The 14,021-nt window shown below is 37.5% G+C and overlaps 1 long non-coding RNA gene across 1 annotated transcript in view; it reads left to right on the top strand.

Annotated features, from left to right (window-relative positions):
* Positions 1-13,376, top strand: part of LOC134759602 (uncharacterized) — an 87,340-nt gene extending 73,964 nt beyond the window's left edge. Inside the window, exon 3 of the long non-coding RNA XR_010136045.1 lies at positions 13,240-13,376. This is a non-coding gene — a long non-coding RNA (uncharacterized LOC134759602). The remainder of the gene's footprint in view (positions 1-13,239) is intronic.
* The last annotated feature ends 645 nt before the right edge of the window (positions 13,377-14,021 follow it).

Below are 14,021 nucleotides of genomic sequence, written 5' to 3'. Positions count from 1 at the left end.
AGGGAAACAAAGAACAAAATGAAATTACCATTTTTATGTACCTTGAAAACTGACTTATAACAAGTTACAGGATGAAATAAAGCCATAAAGAATAAAGGGATAATACTCTTTTTTTTTTAGCAAGTTGAGTCTTCAAGAAGATGGTGTACTATTTTGATAAATAATTTTCTCAACAAGAAAAAGATATTGAGAAATATCTAGTGATTTTTAAAAACTACAGTACAGTTTGTAACAAATAAAAATTCAGTGTTTATGCATGGAAGTTGGTTTTATAATACAATCCCCAACTTACATGATTTGACTCAAAACATTCATACTTCATGATGGTGTGAAAGCAATATGCATTTAGTAGAAACCATACTTCAAGTACCCATAAAACCATTCTGTTATTCACTTTCACCATATTATTCAATGAATTAATTAAATTAAATAAATGATATATTCAATCTTATTATAAAATAGGCTTCATGATAGGTGATTTTGCCCCACCGTAAGTTAAAGTAAGTGATCTGCACACACTTAAGGTAGGCTAGGCTAAGCTGTGATGTTTGGAAGGTTAGGTGTATTAAAGGCATTTTTAACTTACAATGTTGTCCACTCACAATGGGTTTATTGGGATAAAACTTCACTGTAATCAAGGAGCATATGTACACAGAAACCATATTAGTGCTTACCCCAAGTGTATATTATGATCTAGGATTTAAAAGAAAGCATTAAATATACCCAATTGCTGATGTCAAACAGGTTTGGAAGTGGTTCAGCCTTAATAATAGAAAATGGAATTTGAAAATTGAGCGCAAACATTTGTGTTTAACTAGGTCAAGAGTGATATTCCTTTAACTGGGTTGTAAATACATTTTTAACTTTTGCTTGGGAAATCCTTATAGAAAGTGAATTAAGTGAGTTTGTATAGTCCCATGATTTACAAAAAAAGAAACATCGACCTCCATGTTATCATCCTCACAGGTTAAGAAAAAAGAATACTGTCAGAACCTAAAGCCCCTTCATGCCAATTCTCAATCTCTGCCCATCCCTCCTGCAAAAGGCAACCATGAGCCTGAATTTTAGAGTAAATATTTCTTTACTTTTCTTTATAGATTAATTAATTATGCATGTATCCATAAGCACTGAAATTAGTTCTTTCTGACTTACAAAATTTATTATATATTTATAATTTCTATAAATGTATGTAAATTTTATATAAGTAAAACTATAAAATAGGTGTTCTTTGAGGTCCCATCTCTTTCACTCTACATTATGTTTGTGAGATTCATTCATATGATTTCCTATAGGTGTAGTTCATTTAGTATTGATGGTATATATGATTCCATTTTGGTAATATGCCACATTTTATTTATCTATTTTACCCTTAATACATATTTGGATTGTTTTTAGTTTGAGAATATAATAAATAAGACCCCTATGAACATCCTTTACATGATTTTTAGAGCATCCAGTGGGGGTTGATGTGACAGTTGAGGGGGCTGACATTTAGGAAGCTATTAAGATGACTAATCGATAGGCAGCTAACAAAAGTATCACTTAGTTTATATAAGAATGAATGTCCAGGAGACTGAGAACAGCTCCTATAAATGGGAAGTCCTCATTTCTTACCCTGTTTCTGCACATCAGCTAGTTCTCAGAAGCCAAATTCATTGGCCAGAAGAAAAGCTGGGTCCTCATGAGATGGACCCCAGTAATACAATGGCAAGTATATTTAGTAAAAATTACCTGAGTCCTTTCTCGAAGGAACATATATAAATTTACTCAGGTTACCATCCATTGGAAAAAGAGTCATTCTCAAACATTTTGAGAAGTTGTGGACACAGGTTCAAAGTTGACATTGGTACTCAGGGGCCTGAAGCATCATCATGGTCCACTGATTAGAGGTTTATATGGAGCAGTTAATAAGTACAGTCATCACTCAGTATCCAAGGGGATTTGTTCCAGGATGCTCTGTGGATTTCAAAATTCATGGATGCTCAAGTCCCATGTATAAAATGCTGTAGTATTTGTATATAATGTATATAAGTCTTCCTGTATATTTTAAATCATCTCTAGATTACTTTAATACCTCATACAATGTAAATGCTATGTAAATAGTTGTTATACTGTATTGTTTAGGGAGTAATGATAAAGAAAGTCTGTACATGTTCGGTACTGTACATGTTCAGTATAGACTCAAACACCCATTTTTTGAGACCAGAATCTCACTGTGTTTACTAGGCTGGCCCCAAGCAATCCTCCTACGTCAGCCTCTTGAGTAGCTGGGATTACAGGCAGATGCGACCACACCTGGCCATTTTTTTCTCCCTGAATATTTTCAATCTGAAGTTGATTGAATACATGGATGTGGAACTCATGAATATAGAGGGCTGACCGTACTGTCCTAACCCAGACTCAGCTTACAGTGGTTTAATTGTGTCCAGAGACTGAACTGCAGATCATTTCCTGGGTTTCTGAGTATATAATCATAAACCATTCCACATGATAATTGGCAGAGCCATAACAATAGTTTCTTGGCCTATGGGGTATGAGAGTGGTTATAAGTAACAAATTCAAAGCAGAAGCTCCTGAAACTACCAACACCCCTCCCCTGTTAAAATAATGAATCAAAACACTATCCATTCCAGAAAGAATGAGAGATTAGTGTCAACTTTTTTATTTTTCATTCATTTATATATTTTTAATTTTTTCTTTTGATTTTGTGGGTACATAGTAGGTGTATATATTTATGGGGTACATGAGATGTTTTGATACAGACATGCAATGGGAAATAATCACATTGTGTAGAATGGGGTATCCATCCCCTCAAGCATTTACCCTTTTGTGTTACAAACAATCAAATTATACTTTTTTAGTTATTTTATAATGTACTATTAAGTTATTATTTACTATAGTCACCCTGCTGTGCTATCAAATATTAGGTCTTATTCATTCTTTCTATTTTTTGTACACATTAATCTTCCCCACCTCCCTGCCAGCCCCCCACTACCTTTCCCAGCCTCTGATAGCTATCGTTCTACTCCATTTCCATGAGTTCAGTTGTTTTGATTTTTAGATCCCATAACTAAGTGAGAACATGTGATGTTTGTCTTTCTGTGCCTGGCTTATTTCATTTAACTTAATGATCTCCAGTTCCATACATGTTGTTGCAAATGACAGGATCTCATTCTTTTTATGGCTAAATAGTACTCCATTGTGTGTACTTACCACATTTTTTTTAATCCATTCATCTATTGATGGACACTTGGGCTGCTTCCAAATCTTAGCTTTTGTGAATAGTGCTGCAACAAACATGGGAGTGCAGATACCTCTTCAATGTACTGATTTCCTTTGTTTTGGTTATACACTTAGCAGTGGGATTGCTGGATCATGTGGTAGCTCTATTTTTTGTTTTTTGCAGAACCTCCAAACTGTTCTCCATAGTGGTTGTACTAATTTACATTCCCACCAACAGTATACAACAGTTCCCATTTCTCCATATCCTCACCAGTATTTGTTATTACCTGTCTTTTGGATATAAGCCACCTTAATTGGGGTGAGATGATATCTCATTGTAGTTTTGATTTGCATTTCTCTGATGATCAATGATGTTGACCACCTTTGCATAGGTCTGTTTGCCATTTGTATGTCTTCCTTTAAGAAATGTCTACTCAAATCTTTTGCCCATTTTTGATCAGGTTATTAGATTTTTATCTAATAAATTCGAATTTATGTAATAAATTAGATTTTATTATTTTATCTAATAAAATATCTAATTTATTTGAGCTCCTAATATATTCTGGTTATTAATTCAATGTCAGATGGGTAGTTTGCAAATATTTTCTCCCATTTTGTTGAAGAGACAACAAAGTGGGTTGTCTCTTCACTTTGTTAATTGTATCATTTGCTGTGCAGAAGCTTTTTAACATGAAGTGGTCCCGTTTGTCCCTTTATGCTTTGGTTGCCTGTGTTTGTAGGGTATTGCTCAAGAAATTTTTGCCAGACCAACATCCTGAGATTTTCCCTAAGATTTTCTTGTAGTCATTTCATAGTTTGGTCTTAGATTTAAGTCTTTAGGTCTTAGATTTAAGCCTTTAATCCATTTTGATTTGATTTTTGTATATGGTGAGAGGAGTCTAGTTTTATTCTTCTGCATATGGATATCCAGTTTTCCCAGCACGATTTATTGACAAGACTGTCTTGTCCCTGGTGTATGTTCTTGGCACCTTTGTAAAAATCAGTTCATTGTAGGTGTATGGATTTGTTTCTGGGTTCCCTCTTCAGTTTCATTGATCTATGTGTCTGTTTTTATGACCGTACCATGCTGTTTTGATGACTGTAGCTCTGTATTATAATTTGAAGTCAGATAATATAATTTTTCCAGTTTTGTTCTTATTGCTTAGGATAGACAGCTTTGCCTATTCTGGGTCTTTTGTGGTTCCATATAAATTTGGGGGTAGTTATTTTCTATTTCAGTGAAGAATGTTATTGGTATTTTCATAGGGATTGCATAAAATTTATAGATTGTTTTGGGTAGTGTGAACATTTTAACAATATTGATTCTTTAAATCCATGAATGTGGAATACTTTTCCTTTTTTGGTGTCCTCTTCAATTTCTTTCATCAGTGTTTTATAATTTTCATTATAGAGATCTTTCATTTCTTGGTTAATTTCTAAGTATTTAATTTAATTTATGGCTATTGTAAATGGGATTACTTTTTTATTCTTTTTCACATTGTTCACTATTGGCATTAGAAATGCTACTAATTTTTGAATGTTGATTTTGTATTCTGCAACTTTGCTGAATTTGTTTGTCAGTTCTAATAGCTTTTTGTGAAGTCTTTAGGATTTTCCAAATATAAAATCATTTGATCTGCAAACAAGGATAATTTGACTTCTTCCATTCCAATTTAGATGCCCTTTATTTCTTTCTCTTGTCTGATTGCTCTAGCTAGGACTTCCAGTATTATGTTGAATAACAGTGATGACAGTGTATATCCTTGTCGTATTCCAGATCTTAGAGGAAAGACTCTCAGTTTTTTCCCATTTAGTATACTAGCTGTGGGTCTGTCTTATACGGCTTTTATCATATTGCGGTATGTTATGTCTATACCCAGTATTTTTAGGGTTTTTGTCATGAAGAGATGTTGAATTTTATCAAGTTCTTTTCAACATCAATTGAAAAAGTCATATAGTTTTATCCTTCATTCTGTTGATATGTTGTATCATATTGATTGATTTGTATATGTTGAATCATCCTTTCATCCCAGGGGTAAATACCACCTGGTCATGATGAATGATCTTTCTATTCTATTGTTGAATTTGGTTTGCTAGTATTTTGTTGAGGTTTTTTGCATCAATATTCAAAATAGATATTGGCCTGTAGTTTTCTTTTGTTGATGTGTGCTTATCTGGTTTTGGTATCAGGGTAATACTGGCCTTGTATAATGAGTTTGGAAGTATTACCTCCTCTATTTTTCGAAATAGTTTGAGTAGGATTGGTATTAACTCTTCTTTAAATGTTTGGTAGAATTCAGTGGTGAAGCCATCCTGGGCTTTTTTTTTTTTTTTTTTTCTGGGAGACTTTTATTACAGCTCTAATCTTGCTACTTGTTACTGGTCTGCTCAGGTTTTGGATTTATTCCTGGTTCAATCTTGGTAGATTGTATGTGTCTAGGAATTTGTTCATTTCTTCTAGATTTTCCAGTGTATTGACGTACAGTTGCTCATAGCAGTCACTAATGATCCCTTGAATTTCTGCAGCATCAGTTGTAATGTCTCCTTTTTCGTTTCTGATTTTATTTGTTTGTGTCTTCTCTCTTTTTTTCTTAGTCTGGCTAAAGGTTTGTCAATTTTGTTTAACTTTTCAAAAAATCAACTTTTTGTTTTATTGATCTTTTGTATTGTTTTCTTCATTTCAATTTCATTTATTTCTGCTCTGAACTTTATTATTTCTTTTCTTCTATTAATTTTGGGGTTTGTTTGCTCTTGCTTTCCTAGTTCTTTAGAATGCATCATTAGATTGCTTATTTGAAGTTTTTCCTCTTTTCGATGTAGGCACTTAGAGCTATAAAATTCCCTTTGAGTACTGCTTTTATTGTTTTCCATAGGTTTTGGTATATTTTGTTTCCATTATCATTTGTTTCAAGAAGTTTTTAAATTCTTAATTTCATCCTTGAGCTACTGGACATTCAGAAGCATATTGTTTAATTTCCATGTATTTGTATAGTTTCCAAAATTGCTTATTATTAATTTCTAGCTGTATTCCATTGTGTTTAGAGAAGATACTTGATATTATTTCAGTATTTTGAATGTGTTAAGACTTGTCTTGTGACCTAACATATGATCTATGTAGTCTATCCTTGAGAATTATTCATGTGCTGAGGAAAAAAAATATGTATGCTGCAGCTGTTGAATGAAATGTTCTGTAAATATCTTTTAGATCTATTTGGTCTATAGTGCAGATTAAGTCTGATTTTTTTGTTGTTGATTTTGTATCTGGAAGATCCTGTCCAATGCTGAAAATGGGGTGTTGAAGTCTCTAGCTATTATTGTATTGGTGTCTGTCTCTCTCTTTAACTCAATAATATTTGCTTTATATTTCTGAGTGCTCCAGTGTTGGGTGCATGTATATTTAAAACTATATAATCTTGCTTAATTGACTCCTTTATCATTGTATAGTGACCTTCTTTGTCTCTTCTTACGGTTTTTGTCTTGAAATATATTTTCTGTAATTATAGCTACTCCTACTCTTTTTTGGTTTCCGTTAGTATGGAATACCTTTTATCATCTCTTTATTTTCAGTTTACTTCTGTCTTCATAGGTGAAATTTGTTTCCTGTAGGGAACAAATCAATAGGTCTTATTTTTTTCATTCATTCAGTCACTCTATGTCTTTTGATTGGATAATTTGGTTTATTTACATTCAATGTTATTATCGACGAGTAAGGACTCACCTTACTCATGGTAGTGATACTGCCATTTTTTGTTGTTTGTTTGTTTTCTGGTTGTTTTGTGCTCTTCTCTTCCTTCTTTCTTCCTGTCTTCCTTTAGTAAAGATGATTTTCTCTGTTGATAATATTTAGTTTCTTGCTTTTTATTTTTTGTATATTTGTTGTATAATTTTGGTTTGAGGTTACTGTGGGGCTTGCAAGTACTGTCTTATAGCTCATTATTTTAACCTGATAGCAACTTAACACTCTTTGCATAAACAAAGAAACCAGCAAAAAGAAAACTAATAAACACTCTGTGCCTTAACTGTTTCCCTCTGCTTCTTAACTTTTTGTTGTTTCTACTATGTCTTGAAAAGTTGTTATAGTTATTATTCTGATTGGTTCACTGTTTAGTCTTTCTATTTAGGATAAGAGTAAGTTACACATGATAGTTATTATATTTTGTGTTTTTCTGTGTACATACTATTACCAGTTTTATACCTTCTGATGATTTCTTATTGCTCACTGATATGGTTTGACTGTGTCCTCACCCAAATCTCATCTTGAGTTGTACTCCCATAATTCCCAGGTGTTGTGGGAGGGACCTGGTGGGAGATAATTTGAATCCTGGGGGCAGTTTCCTCCATACTGTTCTTGTGGTAGTGAATAAGTCTCACGAGAGCTGATGGTTTTATCAGGGGTTTCTGCTTTTGCATCTTTCTCATTTTCTCTTGCTGCTGCCATGTAAGATGTGCCTTTTGTCTCCTGCCATGATTTTGAGGCCTTCCCAGCCATGTGGAACTGTTAAGCCCAGTTAAACCTTTTCTCTTCCCAGTCTCAGGTATGTCTTTATCAGCAGCGTGAAAATGGACTAATACACTCACTAACATCCTATTCTTTCTAATTTAAGTACTCCTGTTAGCATTTCTTGTAGGACAGGTCTGGTGTTGAAATCCTTCAGCATTTGTTTGTCTTGGAAAGTATTTCTTCTTCATCTTTGAAGGATATTTTCATCAGACATACAATTCTAGGGTAAAAGAGTTTTTCCTTTAGCACTTTAAATATGTTATGCTCCTCTCCCATGACCCATAAGATTTCCACTGAAAAGTCTGCTGGCAGACATAATCGAGTTTCATTGTATGTTATTTGTTTCTTTTGCTGTTTTAGAATCCTTTGCTTTTCCTTTTGTCTATGTCTGCTCAAGGTCCTGGGACTCTACGATCTGCAGGTAGAAAAGCCAGCCAGATTGTGTTCTTTCCTTCAAGGCAATAAGTTCCTCCCAGGCCCCAGATGGGTCCAGAGGCACCATCCGGAAGTCAGAGACTAGAGTCAAAAACCTTAGAAATCTACCTGGTGTTCCATTGTACTGTGGCTGGGCTGCACTCAAACCACAGGAGGCAAACCTTCTCACTCTTCCCTCCCCTTTAAAAAAACAGAAAAGTCTCACTCCATAGCCACCATTACCACAGGCCATGAGGAGTACTGCCAGACTACCACCAATGTTCTCTTAAGTTCTAAGGGCTTTTAAGTCAGCTTGTGGTGAATGCTGCCTAGCTTGAGACTCACCCTTCAGGGCAATAGGCTCCCCTCTGATCCAGGGAAGGTCCAGAGATACTATCCAAGAGTCAAGTCCTGGAATGAAGGGCCCTAAGAGCCCACTTGGGCCTCTACCCTCCTGTGACCTTGTTGGTACTCAAGATGCAAGACAAAGTATCATTTACTTTTCCCTGTGCTTTTCTGAAGCATGATCCATTTTGCCTCTAAGCCACTAAAGCTGATAATGTGTTGAATCTCTCCTGAAGACAGCAAGTCTCAGAGGCTTACCTGAGGCCCCTGATGTAGTACCTGGGTATCACTGCTGGTTATTCAGGACCCAAGGGTTCTTCAGTTACCAGGTGATGAATGCTGCCAAGACTGGATAATTTTCTTAAAAGCAGCAAGTTTCCATCTGGCCCAGGGTGTGTTTAGAAATGTTGTCTGGGAGCTAAGGCCTGTAACAGGGGCCTCACAGCTCTGACTGGTATATCCTGCTGTGGCTGAGCTAGTATCCAAAATGCAAGACAAAGTCCTCATCACTCTTCCCTCTCCTCTCCTCAAGAGGAAGGAAGGGGTCTCTTTTGGAGCCTTGAGATATTCAGCCTGGGCTTAGGGAAGGGGTGATGCTAGCACTCCATTAGCCACCCCAGCTGATGTCTCAGTAGGTCACATGCCCCTACAGTCCACTGTCTTTTGGCCCAGTTCAGCACTAGGACTTACCTAAGAGTTGCAGTCCTTACAGCCTAAACTGCCTTTCAAGTTTACTTAGAGACCCATAGCACCCTAGCCCTCAGTAGTGAGGTTTACAGGAACTCAAGTTCCCACTGCTGGGATCCGTGATTCCCCTCTGGCTAGGGTGGACATCAGCTGAGTTTGATCTGATTTCCTTTTCTACCTTAACAGGACAGTGCTGAAGTCAATGCCTCACAATGACTGTGCTCTCCCTCCCTCAGTGCCCAGAGATGCTTTCCACACCACAGCCACCACTTCCAAGGGATGGGGGAGGAGTGTTGTCAGTCAGTCAAGACTGTATTTTTTTATATCTCTTCAGTGCCTCTTTAAGTGATATGAAGTTAAAACCAGGGCACTATGAGTACTCACCTAATTTTTGGTGCTTATGAAGATGTTTTATTTGTTTAGATAGTTGTTAAATTGGTATCCTAGCAGGGAAGACAACCTGTGGAGCCTTCTATTCCAACATCTTTCTCTACCTCCTAGTGTCACTTTTAAAGATCTAAAGGAAGCAATGATAATGGCACCCATCCTCTACCATTTAATTTATCAATCTGACTCCTATAAAACCAGACAGATCCGGTGATATAATAGGCTACTTCCAACTTGACCAATTAGTAGCCTATTTGCAACTCTGGTGTCCTATGTGGTATCTTATCTAGAACACAGTAACATAGTTTTAGGTACACAGCCAGTGATCTGGCAAATGCATTCTTTTTTATGTCAGTGGGGTATAAGAATCAGAAATACTTCACATTCACATAAAATGGATAAAGTATATATTTATTACCTCACACAAGCATTATGTTAATTCCCTCAATCTCTGTCATAATATAGTACCAAGAGACCTGAATTACTTACATATTACACATGATATTTGGTATACCATATTAATAATATTGATTACTCAGATCAAATGGATAAATAGTGAAAAATACATTGGGAGCTTTGGTACAATACATGAGGCTCTGCCCCTTTGGACATATGACCTAGCAGATCCTCTGATAGTACAGCTATCTGTGATGAGAAAAAAATACATGTAGAGTTTGTGGCAAGTTCCAGTAGGAAAATTACATAGACCCTTGAGGTTCTGCAGAAAAGTTAATGATATGTGTTTCTGAAAACTACACATCAATTAAAAAACAGCCCCTGATGTGATACTGGGCTTTCATAGAGATGGAGTGCCTGACCAGGGGCCGTCAAACAACCATGCAACTCATCTTGAACTGACTCATGTCAGACACATCAAGTCATAAAATCAGGTGCACCCAGCATCAATTCATCATAAGGTGGAAGTTATACATAATGAACCTTGTAGAAGGAAAATATCTTGGGCCCCTTCAAGCTGGGAACCACTCCGGACAAAATTGCCCTCCCATTCTATTCAAAGTCATCCCTCTGCTCACAGACATAGATGCATATTCTGATTGCCTCCTTTGGAAAGACTTGTCAGAATCTCAAAAGAATGCAACTATCTGTCTCTCACCTACCTGTGACATGAAAGCCCCCAGGGGGGTTGGGGGAAATTTCTTCGAGTTGTCTCTACCTGTCTGGATGGAGCTAATGTATTTCTTACATATATCAATTGGTGTCTTATGTCTCCCTAAAATGTATAAAACCAAGTTGTGCCCCAACCACCTTGGGCACATGTTTTCAGGATTTCCTGAGGCTGGGTCATGGGTGTGTCCTCAACCTTGGCAAAATAAACTTTCTAAATGAACTGAGACCTGTCTCAGATTTTCTGGGTTCACAATCTTACAGAAGCAGAGAAACTACACTAGCAGGGGATCCAGACTATCATGCCTTATACCACTTGATATGATTTGGCTGTATCCCCACCCAAATCTCATCTTTACTTATAGTTCCCATAATACCCATGTTTTGTGGGAGGAACCCAGTGGGAGGTAATTGAATCATGGGGGCGGTTACTCCCATGCTGTTCTCGTGATAGTGAATTCTTATGAGATCTGATGGTTTTATAAGGAGATTTTCCCCCTTTGCTTGGCACTCATTCTCTCTCCTGCTTCCCTGTGAAGAGATGCCTTTTGCCATGGTCGTAAGTTTCCTGCAGCCTCCCCAGCCATGCAGAGCCGTGAGTCAATTAAACCTCTTTTATTTATGAATTATCCAGTCTTGGGTATTTTATCATAGCAGCACGAGAATGGATTAATACAGTAAATTGATACTGCAGAGAGTGAGATAAAGATACCCGAAAATGTGGAAGCAACAACTTTGGAACTGGGTAACGGGCAGAGGTTGGAACAGTTTGAAGGGCTCAGAAGAAGACAGGAAGATGTGAGAAAGTTTGGAACTTCCTAGAGACTTGTTGAATGGTTTTGACCAAAATACTAATAGTGATATGGACAATGAAGTCCAGGCTGAGCTGGACTCAAATGGAGATGAGGAACTTTTTGGGAACTGGAGCAAAGGTGACTCTTGCTATATTTTAACAATGAGAATGGCAGTGTTTTACCCCTGCCCTAGAGATCTGTGGAACTTTGAACTTAGGAGAGATGATATAGGGTATATGGCAGAAGAAATTTCTAAGCAGCAAAACATTCAGGAGGTGACAGAACATAAAAGTTTGGAAAATTTGTAGCCTGACCATGTGATAAAAAAGAAAAACCCATTTTCTGGGAAGAAATTCAAGCTGCTGCAGAAATTTGCGTAATTAACGAGGAGCCAAATGCTAATCACCAAGACGATGGTGAAAATGTCTTCTGGGTGTGTCAGAGAACTTCATGGCAGCCCCTCCCATCAAAAGCCTGGAGTCCTAGAAGAGAAAAACAGCTTCCTGTGCTGGGTCCAGGGTCTCCCTGCTGTGTATAGCCTCGGGACTTGGTGCCCTGTGTCCCAGCCACTCCAGCCATGGCTAAAAGGGGCCAAAGTACAGCTCAGGCTATTGCATCAGAGGGTGCAAGCCCCAAGCCTTGGTAGCTTCCACATGGTGTTGGTCCTGCAGGTGCACAGAAGCCAAGAATTGAGGTTTGGGAACCTCTGCCTAGATTTCAGAGGATGTAAGGAAATGCCTGGATGTCCAGGCAGAAGTTTTTTGCAGGGGCAGAGCAGAGATTCTCATGGAGAGGTTCTCCTGGACAACCTCTGCTAGGGTAGTGCAAAGGGGAAATATGGGGTCAGAACCCCCACACAGACACCCCACTGGGGCACTGCCTAGAGGAGCTGTGAGAAGAGGGCCACCATCCTCCAGACCCCAGAATAGTAGATCCACTGACTTCTTGCACTGTATACCTGGAAAAGCCACAGACACTCAATGCCAGCTCGTAAAAGCAGCCAGGAGTGGGGCTGTACTCTGCAGAGCCACAGAGGCAGAGCTGCCCAAGGCCATGGGAGCCCACCACTTGCATCAGCATGACCTAGATGTGAGACATGGAGTCAAAGGAGATCATTTTGGAACTTTAAGTTTTAATGACTGCCCTATTGGATTTCAGACTTGCATGGGGCCTGTAGCCCCTTTGTTTTGGCCAATTTCTCCCATTTGGAATGGCTATATTTACCCAATGTCTGTACCCCCATTGTATCTAGGAAGTAACTAACTTGTCTTTGATTTTACAGGCTCATAGGTGGAAGGCACTTGCCTTGTCTCAGATGAGACTTTGGACTTGGACTTTTGGGTTAATGCTGGAATTAGTTAAGGCTTTGGAGAACTGTTGGAAGGGCATGATTGTGTTTTGAAATGTAAAGACTTGAGATTTGGGAGTGGCCAAGGATGGAGTGATAAGGCTTGGCTCTGTGTCCCCACTCAAATCTCACCTTGAATTGTAATAATCCCCACATGTCAAGGGCAGGACCAGGTGGAGATAATTGAACCATTGGTGTGTTTTCCTCCATGCTCTTCTCCTGATAGTGAGTGAGTTCTCACAGGATATGATGATTTTATAAGTGTCTGGCATTTCCCCAATGGCACTTCTCACTCCTGCTGCCAGGTGAAGAAGGACATGTTTGCTTCCCCTTGTGCCATGATTGTAAGTTTCCTGAGGCCTTCCCAGCCATGTGGAACTGTTAGTCAATGAAGCCTCTTTTCTTTTTAAATACAGGCTGGCATTTCTTCATAGCAGCATGAGAATGGACCAATACAGTTGCTTATCAACCACTTTGAGAAGAGCAGTGACCATTGGTGGAGAGATACAGCCAGGACTAGTTGACCTTGCAAGAGAATAAATACTTTGGTCTCACTCTCTGGTTGGTTCACTCATTGATAAACTTAATCAGAATCATAGGGCAAGGGAATGCTGTTCATGTAGTCCACGTAGTTCAGCCTCCTAGGGCAAAGCACAGGGTGGAAAATATTGGAGAATGGATTCATAGGGACAAACAGAGTAAGGACTTTAGTATCATTCATAGCACTCACAGGTCCTGGCAGGATTATATGAATACTATATAAACATACACTTTATAAATACTTGGTAATTATATTTAGTTTAACATTTAAAAAGAAGCAATGTGATTGTGTTAGTTAATTAAATAAATATTTATTACCACCTACCAAGTGATAAGCATGCTTATTCAAGTCCTGAGGCTATAGTGGTAAACAATGCAAACAATGAAAAAAAACCCTGCTTTGCAAAGATTACACATGTCGTATAGCAAGCATATATGACAGAGCTGTAAAAGAATTTCTTATATATGAAAGATTGATTTAAATACATTTCAAATCTAATAACAAAATCCTTTATGTGTTTATTAATTTACAAAGGTCACTTGAAAAAAATAAATAATAAATTTCTTTAAAAGTTATATATGGAATTTTAAAAGTTTAATGTAAAAACAAATGTTGTAAATTGTTAAAAATGTTGTTTCATGTTTGTCCAAATCCCCA

The sequence above is a fragment of the Pongo abelii genome, chromosome 11 (assembly GCF_028885655.2).
Source record: "Pongo abelii isolate AG06213 chromosome 11, NHGRI_mPonAbe1-v2.0_pri, whole genome shotgun sequence".
Taxonomy (NCBI): Eukaryota; Metazoa; Chordata; class Mammalia; order Primates; family Hominidae; genus Pongo; species Pongo abelii.
The sequence above is the reverse complement of the archived record's forward strand: the minus strand, read 5'-3'. Positions and strand labels throughout refer to the sequence as shown.